Source organism: Macaca mulatta, chromosome 15 (assembly GCF_049350105.2).
Source record: "Macaca mulatta isolate MMU2019108-1 chromosome 15, T2T-MMU8v2.0, whole genome shotgun sequence".
In the NCBI taxonomy this organism is placed as follows: Eukaryota; Metazoa; Chordata; class Mammalia; order Primates; family Cercopithecidae; genus Macaca; species Macaca mulatta.
In genome coordinates, this window is record NC_133420.1 from 128,785,284 (window position 1) to 128,796,157 (window position 10,874).

Consider the following 10,874-nt stretch of genomic DNA (forward strand, 5'->3'; position numbering starts at 1 on the left):
CACACATAATTCATTCATCCATCATCAGACATGAGGATACCGAAGTGGGGGAAAGAAGAATTCCTTCTCTGGAGGAACTTACTGACGAGGAAATCGACGTGTTCCATGCTGCAGAGGCAGGAGCAGGGTGGAAGTGCATGACTTCACTGGAAAGAAGAAGGTGAAGCCCAGTCGAGGACTCTAGGGATGAGCTCAGCTGCAGGTAAACAAGGATGGAGTAGAAGGACATTCTAGGCAGAGGAGAGCATCAATATATACTGTGTATTTCTTTTTTTACTTTGTATATAATAAGTAAATTAAATAAAGGCATAGGAGCAAGATAGAACATGGAGTGTTAGAAAAACAGAAGAGAATCTGGCATGTCAGGCACCAGAGGCGAATGTGAGGGCATGAGATGACCCTAGACACAGGGCAGGAGCCAGATCCTGAAGAATCTTGTAGGCAAGTGTCTTAGGTTGGGTTCCCCTAGCAGCAGACCCTGGCACACGTGATGTACATGAAGGATGGCCGCATTCTTTGCTCTTGTTCCCATTTCACGGTGCTGTCTATTCATGACCCTCTGAATCTGGGCTGGACTTAGTGACCTGCTTAGCCAGCAGAATTTGTGGAAGTAACATTCTGGGACTTCTGAAACTAACTTAACAAGAAACCTTGCTGCTCCTCCCTGGGCATCTTGGAACATCCTTACTCTGGCAGCTTTGAGCCACCATGGAAGGACTCCGATGGCGCTACCTTGGCCAAGGTGAAGAGATGACGTGCAGGCTCTCTGGGCCGTGGCCCCAGCCAGGTCCAGCCTTCTAGTTGTCTCTGCAACCACACCAACGAACGGAGCTGCCGTGGATTCCCTCGACTTCCCAGCTGCCAGTTGGACATCTCACTCAACACAACATGGGACAGAAAAATTGCCCAGCTGAGCCCTGCCCAAGTTTCTGACCCATAAAATGTGAGATAAAGAAAACCGTGGTTCTGGCACTAGTTTCTGAGAATGTTGTTATGCACAGCGGTAGATAACTCTCAGTTTTCTAAGCCTGGTCTGCAGGAGGGAGTCCCTGGGCTCCTGAGTGGGCTGAGCCACTTGCTCAGCAGCCGGAGTGCAACGGTTTTGTTGTTCTCTGCTGTGGTACAAGATGAAAAATTTACACCTGGGAAGGTCTTTGGACCTATCTATGCAAAGGGCAAAGGGTAAAAACTTTTCTAATGTGTTTCCAGGAGGGGGGCTCACCGATGCTTCTAGAGAATAAAATTATTGCAATTTCTCACGTCACATTTGGGTCCTCCACGGTTAAAAGCAGAATGGAACGTAAGTCTAGGTCTGCGAAGCTTGAAAAGGTCTGTCTCCACTGTCTTTCTTCAGTTTAAGCCGTTGCCACGACACCTTACCCAGAGCGGCCTGACTCTTCACAAGAGGTTGCTCTTTGGGGAAGAAATGCGGCGATACCCAGGTCGGAACCGGAGCGCACCACAGAGGACTCGTAACTGCTTCTTTGGCTGAGGAGGGAGGTACTTGTAGTTCTGGTTATAATTGGAGCAAAAATATTCTACATGAGCCCTAATTAAAATGAGGGGGAAATGCACTTGAAGTTTTCTTCATGTGTGCTTATGAATCAAGTGTATGGGATGGGAAATCAAGCCACTTGTTAACTCAAAAGATCATCCACAAATAGACCCCAGGGTGGCTGTTGTATGAAACTGAATTACGTGTCCAGATCCATCACAGCCACCTTCTCCTCCTTTCTGTGAGTGGCTTCAGTATGCCCTGAAGTATGCCCCGAAGGTAAATCTGTGGAAAATTAGCATCAAATCTTCTATTTCTGGTAAGACTAAGTGGGATTTGAGGTGGTTTATTTGCTTTTTTTTTTTTTTTTTGTACTTTTATGTATGACCTGATTTTTAAAATTATGACTATGCATTAAATTCCAAAACCAAGTGTGCGCATTTAGAATTAAATAACCCGTAACAAGGGAAAACTGTCAATAATGATACGAGAACACAAAAGAGAAAATGCCGAAGATTCAACTTAGTTGTACGTAAAAGCCATTGCCATCTCAGTCACTGGAGAAATCACCAACCTTTAAGACTATTCTCACCCTAGGATATCGTTAGGAGCGCCACGTATATGCATCAGATTCATTCTGAGCCACGTTTTATTCAGTTCCTCGCTTATACTTATTTTGTGCTGCATCCACTCTTGCCTGAAGAAGCAATATTGCATGCTTAGGATTTAAAAAACTTTTTTCAGGAGATGCTGAGTGTTGCTACATAGAGGAACTGCCTTTGGTTCTTCACTCTGTGAAGAGATTTATTATTTTATAATTGCATAATGAGTTCTCGGAACATCGTCTTTAAAAGGATAGATGTTGTGTTGTCATAAAACAATGTTATTAAAATTTGATAACCTGGAAACAGTCATTTGTGGTTCTTTCAGGACTTAGGGCTCCTTCAAGATGGTACTTGCAGTTTTCCTGAAGTGCATTATTCATGACTATAAAGGGAGAATAAAGGATTATGAGTTATGAAAAGAAATGTTATCGAGTACAATACAAACAGGGCAATTGCCTATGGCTTTTCCCGAGCTTCACCTTCTTACCTAGCCCCATAGTTTAGTGGAAAGAGAATGGATTTTGGAGTCTATCAGATTTGGGTTCAAAACCTTCCACTACACCATTTTCCAGCACAGTGACTACTGCTAGGATATTTCTCCATTCCGAGGCTCTGGCTCCTTGTCTGTAACGTGGGAATGATCCATCCTAGAACCAAATGATATTGTCGCTGCTCAACCATTTGACTTATAAAAATGGCAATTTTATGTGGTTCAGCCTATCATGTACTGCACAGCTTGGTAGGGAACTGAACGCCACTAAAGATGAGCCCTTGGCTGGCTGCAGCACTGTCAGTGTTCAAGGGATGTGAATTCTACTAACGCTGCCTTGTGACTGGTTGGACTTTGAGAGCATTTAATAGTCTGCCTCTGTTTCTTTCCATTTATAGCTTCTCTGAGCTTCTGGCCCCTCTGAGCCTTTATTTTTATTTTATTATTATTTTTACTTTTTTCACTTTAATAGTGACAGGGGGATCGCTCTCCATTGCTCAGGCTGGTCTTGAACTCCTGGCCTCAAGGAATCCTCCTGCCTTGGTCTCCCAAAGTGCTGGGATGACGGGCATGAGCCAGCACACCCAGCCAGCCTTTATTTCTGGTCTGTTAAATCTTCCTGGTCTATTAAGGCTCTCAAGGCAGCTCCTTACTCATCACTCGAGTCTCTCTTTCTAAACCTATGATCAGTTTTATCCCAAAACCCAAATGACAAGTTATAGGATCAGAAAAAACAATGTTAGGCTGGGCGCGGTGGCTCACTCCTGTAATCCTAGCATTTTGGGAAGCCCAGATGGGTGGATCACTTGAGGTCAGGAGTTTGAGACCAGCCTGGCCAACATGGTGAAACTCTGGTCTCTACTAAAAACACAAACATTAGCCAGGTGTGGTGGTGCACACCTGTGGTCCCAGCTGCTCGGGAGGCTGAGGCAGCAGAATTGTTTGAACCCAGGAGGTGGAGGTTGCAGTGAGCCGATAGAGCACCACCACTGCACTCCCACCTGGGCAACAGAGCAAGACTCTGGCTCAAAAAAAAAAAAAAAAAAAAAAAGACAAGAAAAAACAATGTTAGGCTGGCACAGGTCCCTACGGTGTCAACCTCAGAATCTGTAGCATGTAGAAGATGTAGGCGCTTTGGCAAAATCTGAAGCCAGTAAATCCCACCATATGCTGTCAGGGAGAACCAGGACCTGTGTAAAACGCAGGTTACGTTATTTTTAGGTCCACAGAGTGATGGGGATGAGCCTCTGTGCGAGCCAGGAGCTGGCCGCTGGTCCTCACACTCCCCTTTGCATCATGTCCACATGGGGCTAGCGGGAGGGCATCACTGCAAGCTTCTCTTTCTCGGGGTGTCCGGGAGAGAAGCGAAGCAGACGCGCCAGCCTAGGAGGGGAGACCCGCCCTTCACTCCCCTCGGGCTCCTCCACAGCCACAGTCAGGAGGGCCTTCCGCTTCTTCACTCAGAGAGTGCTGGGACTTAGGGAATCTCTTGGCCCCTTCCAGCACTAACTGCTTTGGTTCTATAATTGTGTGTTCATTGACACTGATTAACTCTGGATTGAATTATGTGGATTTTGATTGGCTTAAGATGTGAATAAGGATTTGGGGCCTCCTCCCCAAACACCTGGGTTTTATAGTTTATAATGGTGACTGTGTGTTTTGCTGGAACGATGTGAAACCTTCCTCACAGCTCTTCTGGAAGGTGTTAAGCAGACTCACATAAATGCGCTTCACAAATTCATTTAGGTGTTTGGGGAGAGAAGGCACTGCCAACGTTTATCTATTCATTCAACACAATTGCTGCATGCCCGTCCTTTGCTGGCCACTGTTGTTGGGACACATTAAATTTTTACATGTGGGGGGTAGGGAGAAAGATGAACAGTAAGCAAGAAATAAACCTAGAGGGAAAATGGACCCGAGTAAGGGGCTGCAAGGCCAGCAGTGACCAAACACAACCTCTTCTTGTGACATTCTCAAGGGAGGTCCTGCGGTCTGTAAGCTTCTCCTTTGGCCTTTGAGGGAAGCCTCGGGCCACACTGATCCCACTGTCAATTCAGTAACCACCAGGTTCTCGTGGCAGTGAGTGGGGTATGTAGACACCATAAGGTGGGAAACACGCACTTGTGCAAGTTCCACACCCACTGGAAATGGCGCGATCTGTAAGATGGTTACCTTTGGGTACATCTAGACACTGAACACACCCACCCATACACAAATAGCATTTCCTAATTTTGTGAAATGCTATCCTTAATTTTGCATTAAAAAGTCACCTAGGGGCCAGATGTGGTGGCTCATGCCTGTAATCCCAGCATTTTGGGAGGCCAAGGCCAGCGAAGCGGAGCTTGCAGTGAGCTGAGATAGCACCACTGCACTCCAGCCTGAGTGACAGAGTGAGACTCCACCTTGGGGGGAGGAACAAAGAAAGTCACCTAGGAAGTTCCAAGACTTATAGAAGGGCTTGAAAGCAACACATTCTCTTAGATTTGTTGAACCTCTGCCTCCTGGGTTCAAGCAATTCTCATGCCTCAGCCCCCGGAGTAGCTGGGATTGCAGGCGCCCGCCGCCATGCCTGGATACTTTTTGTATTTTTAGTAGACACGGGGTTCCACCAGTGGTTCTCAAAGTGTCCTCCATGGACCAGCAGCATCAGCATCACCTGGAAATTTGTTACGGCTGCAAATTCTCTGGCCCCTCTTGAGACCTACTGAATCAGAAATGATGGGGTAGGGCCCAGAAATTCATGTTTTTTGTCTGTTTTGTTTGTTTGTTTTTGAGACAGGGTCTCGCTCTGTCGCCCAACCTGGAGTGCAGTGGCGCGATCTGGGCTCACTGCAAGCTCCGCCTCCCGGGTTCACACCATTATCCTGCCTCAGCCTCCCAAGTAGCTGGGACTACAGGCGCCCACCAACGTGCCCGGCTAATTTTTTGTATTTTTTAGTAGAGACGGGGTTTCACCGTGTTAACCAGGATGGTCTCGATCTCCTGACCTTGTGATCTGCCCGCCTCGGCCTCCCACAGTGCTGGGATTACAGGCGTGAGCCACCGCGCCGGGCCCAGCAATCCGTTTTAATGAGCCATCCAGGTGATTCTGATCATGTTTGAGAATCACTGCTAGATCATACAGAGGATATTTAACGATAGAAATACTATCTTACAGTTTCAATAGTCATTTTCTCATTTGAGCTGTGGTAAACAGTGCAGAATCAGCAACAGATATTAATGCCCATAACAAAAAAAAAAAGAAAGAAAAAACTGGAGGGTTGAGGATGCCTGGATCCCACAGCTATTAAGCATTAAATAAACGATCCTGGTATTCTGCTTCATTGCTCCTTCTGAACTTTCTCTATTTAATTCTTTCTCAGCCCTTCCTTCTTTTATCCACAATACTGAGATGCCTTAAACCCCTCAGGTAAGTAGGAGACAGAATATAGAGATTAGAGTGGATACCTCGAAATATTGGTGACAAAAATCTCCAGTGTCTGAACTGTAACTTTCTACAAATGAAGAGCTTAAAGTTATAGTTCAATGTTTTTCTCTTTCACAAGAAGAAAGGACCACGCAGAGCGGAAATACTCACTCCCAGCGGCCTCACCAGGGCGGCGGGCGGCCCGGCTACGACGGCAGGATCGTTCACCACGGCCCGGGCCCAGGGCCTTCTGGTTACACCAGGATCCACGGGCTGGGGCTGCGTGGTACCGTGGGGATGGATGCCGTGGTTTTGTGATCCACGCTGCCATCTTCTGGGGAGTCTCATCAGAGACTGTGGTTCCGTTTTCAGTGCAAAGCTGTGAGTCCGAGACTGTGGCGGGGGCACCTCTCAATTCAACTGGACCTACTCCAGCCAGCTAATGATGGTGATGGTGATGAGAAGGAGAGGAGGATGGTGGCGGTGGTGATGAAAACCAGGATTCTGGAGTTTACAGCGGTTCTCACTCTTTTAAAAGCACGTCCCATAAAGAGTACAGCTGATCAAACAACAAAAGAAGAAAATAAATCAGAGAGCTGCTACTATTTTTAAAAGGTGGAAGTGGACAGAATGGCCTTCGGGGCAAGTGAAGAAAACTGGAAAATACACACTCTACAGAGGCTGGTTCTGGAACGTGGGACCCTGAGCACTCAGCGAATTCTTTGTTTCCCAAAGTTTCTCCGCTAAGCACCTTGCAGGGTGCATGGCTTCAGATGGCCGGCTGCCTGAGCTTTAACCAAGTAGGAAACAACGGAGACGGTAACTTGATTCCAGACTTCCAGCCTGGAAAACGCTGAAACAATACGTTTTGGTTACTTTTAAGCCAGGCAGATTGTAAGAGAAATGCAGTGTTTCACAGTGGGAGAAGCTACAAGCCTGTAATCTAGTGGTTGACAGGGCCTGCTCCACCTTTCTCTTAGCTCCTGGTGTTACCAGCATCCTCCTCACTCCAGTCACTGCCTCCTCCATCATTAGGCGACATTCTCGTGTGTCTGTCTCTTCTCCTCTTCTACGGACACCAGGCATATCAGATTAGGGGCCCTCCCTCCTCCAGGATGACCTCATTTTACTCACATTTGGGATGATCCTATTTCCAAATAAGGTCACATTCTGAGGTTCTGGGAAGCACATGGATTTTAGGGGAGCACTCTCCAGTAAATAGGCTTGGGTTCCGATCTTGGTGTAGGTACTAATTAGCTGTTCAGTCGTGAGGCAGCTCTAGCCATCCGTTTTCTCATCTGGTAACGTAACGAGTTAGCACGTGCCTGGCACAGAGTACACTCAGCAGAAGACAGCATTATCAGAAAAAAAGTGTTTGTTTGTTTGTTTGTTTTTGAGACGGAGTCTCGCTTTGTCGCCCAGGCTGGAGTGAGTGGCCGGATCTCAGCTCACTGCAAGCTCCACCTCCCGGGTTCCCGCCATTCTCCTGCCTCAGCCTCCCGAGTAGCTGGGACCACAGGCGCCGCCACCACGTCCGGCTAGTTTTTTATATTTTTAGTAGAGACGGGGTTTCACCGTGTTGGCCAGGATGGTCTCGATCTCTTAACCTTGTGATCCACCCGCCTCGGCCTCCCACAGTGCTGGGATTACAGGTGTGAGCCACTGCGCCCGGCCAAAAAAAAGTTTTAATAAATTTAAAGAGAGAGAAAACAAGATCCTACAGTCCCTGGACCAAAGCAGAGCATTTAAATAAAGAGAGCTTTGGAAAGCGTGATTTCTACCTGAATCCCTTTCTCCCTCTCACATCACATTTAGCATCTGATTTAGCTCAGGAGACACCGAGTTGTTGTTAACCAGCTGTTTCTGATGAGGTAGATAACATTTGGGTCCATTTCAGTCTCCGGGGGAGGCTCAGAAGAGACACACAGCTCTGCCACCTTTTCTACCCACCTCTCCCTACGCTGTGCAAGCTTGTGTTTCCAGAACCAGGTTCATTCTGACTGGATCCCAGGTGTGTCCAAGGCCTTTTGTTTGGCAGAAGGGAGTGTACAATCCAGCCTCCTCATCAACCTGATTGAACTTCTCTTCATTAACTTTGAGTATTGTGGATTTAGAGACATGTTATTTGAGAAGGCTGTGATATTAATATATTAGAAACCATGAATATTTGGGGATGAATTACTTTTCCAACAAATTAGTGCCCTAAGGGGGTAGGCCTTTTCGAAGAGAGAAAGGAAGTTGAAGAAAGTTCCAGAGCCTGACTTGCGGCAGGGCACGTGTTCACCTGAGAAACGTGGTAATGGGGTAATTGAGATCCTCTGAACAGTAACCGACTTGCCACCTGAGCAAAAAGCCCTGAAGGCAACAACTGCGGCATTCCCACGTGTACAGTGTTCCAGGCACTGCCCTAAAAACATCCATGTGACTTTGTGTATACGTGTGTTTACAGAATGTGTAAATAAATAGGAGAATATGAAACACATGCGTCTGCGTTTATAAACTCCGCATCCACTTATGCTAATGAAATTATTTCCATCTGACAACAGCCGTTCTCTGTGGAGGTGCTAGGAATTGGAGAGATTACTGGGATCTTTGTCCTCGCACTTGGAGAAATGGAGTCACTAATGTTTTCACCATAAAAGGCAGGAAACTTGGCCGATGTCAGCGCTGAAAACTTTATTGCTCAAGGAGCATATAAGTTGGAAAGAAAGTTACCATCTGAAATTTTTTCACAACAGAGGAACTTTTAAACTCAAATTCATTTCCATTGCCCGTTGCAATTGACATCTCATGTTTTCATGTATTCATTTTTAGCAAAGTTTTCCAAGCCTATCAGTAAACTGGTGTGCATAAAAATCTCTGCAGAACTTGTTTAAAATGTGTATTTCTGAGCTCTGCCTCCAAAGAGTCCAAGGAAGTGAGCCCCAGTGAATGCCGGGAACCACCTCTCTCAGTCTTAAAACTTGAGAAAGTTACAATTGTCTTATCTGAGTTTCTTTCTCAGGAAACCGATCATCAGGCCTCCCAGATAAACATCAAGGAACGGAAACTCACCAGATTGCAGCATCTGGAAAATCAGACTTCAGAGCCCTCACAGGTCATGACTGCCTAACCCACCACCTGCTTCCTGTGGACCAACTCCTCTTCCTTACCCCTCCCTCATTTCTGTTTTCCCATGCAGGCTCACGTTGTTCGCTGCTACCTCCGCTCTTAATCCAGGGAGATGGATTTGAGGCTGAGCTCCCATCTCTTTAGCTGTAGCACCTGATTAAAGCCTTCTTCCCTGGCAATACTTATTGTCTCAGTGATTGACTTTCTGTGCAGTACCAGTGTCTTGCCACAACACGCTGAAGAGAGAGCTACAAGCATGTGGATTACACGTGATTTTCATTTTCTTAAATACTGAATCAAGGTTGGGAGCATGCTGTTGTCCTTAGGTGTTCTCAGAGGACAACCCGAGATGTGGTTGACATCCAGATGCAGCTTCTCTTACTTTTGTGGCAGCGCCCCTCACACTGCACATGGAGCACAGACCCCGTCCACATCCATCAGTGGCTGCACTGCCAAGGCACATCACATCTCCTGGTTATTTAATCACACACACACACACACACACACACACACACACACACACACACTCCCCCAAGGCATGGGGTCCTGTTGGTAGCAACAGCAAAGTCACTCATACTTCTCCCTCATCCATGCACCACGGGCAGACGCGATGGCCTGTTGTCCTCACGTTTCCTCTGCTGTTGCTCAATGTGTCATTCCAAGTGAGGTGTTTAAGAGCTGCGTGCCGCCTCCGCCTCTTCCTGTGCTGCAGTGATCTCAGCAGACACTCGTTTTACATGGCACAGCTACAGTATGGAGGGGGTCACTCGACTGCATCAGACTTTATAAAGGCACTGTTTCAGGGTTTATTTGTTGCTCCATGTCGCCTGGCCTAACTTGACTTACACATATGCCAAAAGTTGATTCATACTTTGGACACGGGCATTTTTATCCAGCTATAAAATATCTGCTCATACGCATATGATAGTAATGGCTTTTCCACATCTTAAGCCATTGAGTTTTATGTGCTATCCATAGAGATGCTTTAAAAAGAAATTTTGTGAATAAACTTTTCTACTTTTTCTCCTGGCATAACATTTGTAAATTTGGGACGATTTTATAAGATTCTTGGCAGCAAAGTAAACTACCTGTTTTTAGTATGAGAAGTGGGAGTTTGGTTTTGGTGACACAATCGCATACTGCAAAGCATGATTTTGTGCTTGTCCTAAAACCTAAATTGTTCCACTGGAGAGCTCAGAGTTTTCTTGTGTAGAAATAAAGCAGAAGTTTGAAAAGTTTTTTTTTTTTTTTTTTAAAGACTGTGTATCACTCTGTCACCTAGGCTGGAGTGCACTGCCGCGATCTTGGCTCACTGTAACCTCTGCTGCCCGGGTTCACGCCATTCTCCTGCCTCAGCCTCCCGAGTAGCTGGGATTGCAGGCACCTGCCACCACGCCTGGCTAATTTTTGTATTTTTAGTAGAGACAGGGTTTCGCCATCTTGGCTAGGCTGGTCTTGAACTCCCTACCTTGTGATCTACCTGCCTCAGCCTCTCAAGGTGTTGGGATTACAGGCGTGAGCCACCGCACCTGGCAGTTTGAAAAGTTGTATAGAAGACAGTACACTAGGGACTGCGTCGAACTTGATTTTCCTTTTTCTGTGTAGTATGTGAAATAATTGTTTGTTTCACCCACTCAGACTCCTTTTGGCATTCACAAGAGATTCTTCCTCACGGCTCATGTTTGGGATGCTTTTCTGAATTGTAGTTTATGTTCTTAGGCTCATTCTTCTCTTCATGCCTCAATGAGCCATTTTTACACAGCAACT

At 46.4% G+C, this 10,874-nt stretch overlaps 1 long non-coding RNA gene across 1 annotated transcript; it reads right to left on the reverse strand.

The window, feature by feature from the left end:
- Positions 1–856: 856 nt before the first annotated feature.
- LOC144334802 (uncharacterized) lies at positions 857–9,280 on the reverse strand. The gene is made up of 2 exons (XR_013405042.1): positions 6,168–9,280; positions 857–2,482 (listed from the first exon to the last, which is right to left on the reverse strand). It is a non-coding gene; the product is annotated as an uncharacterized LOC144334802 (long non-coding RNA).
- Positions 9,281–10,874: the final 1,594 nt, after the last annotated feature.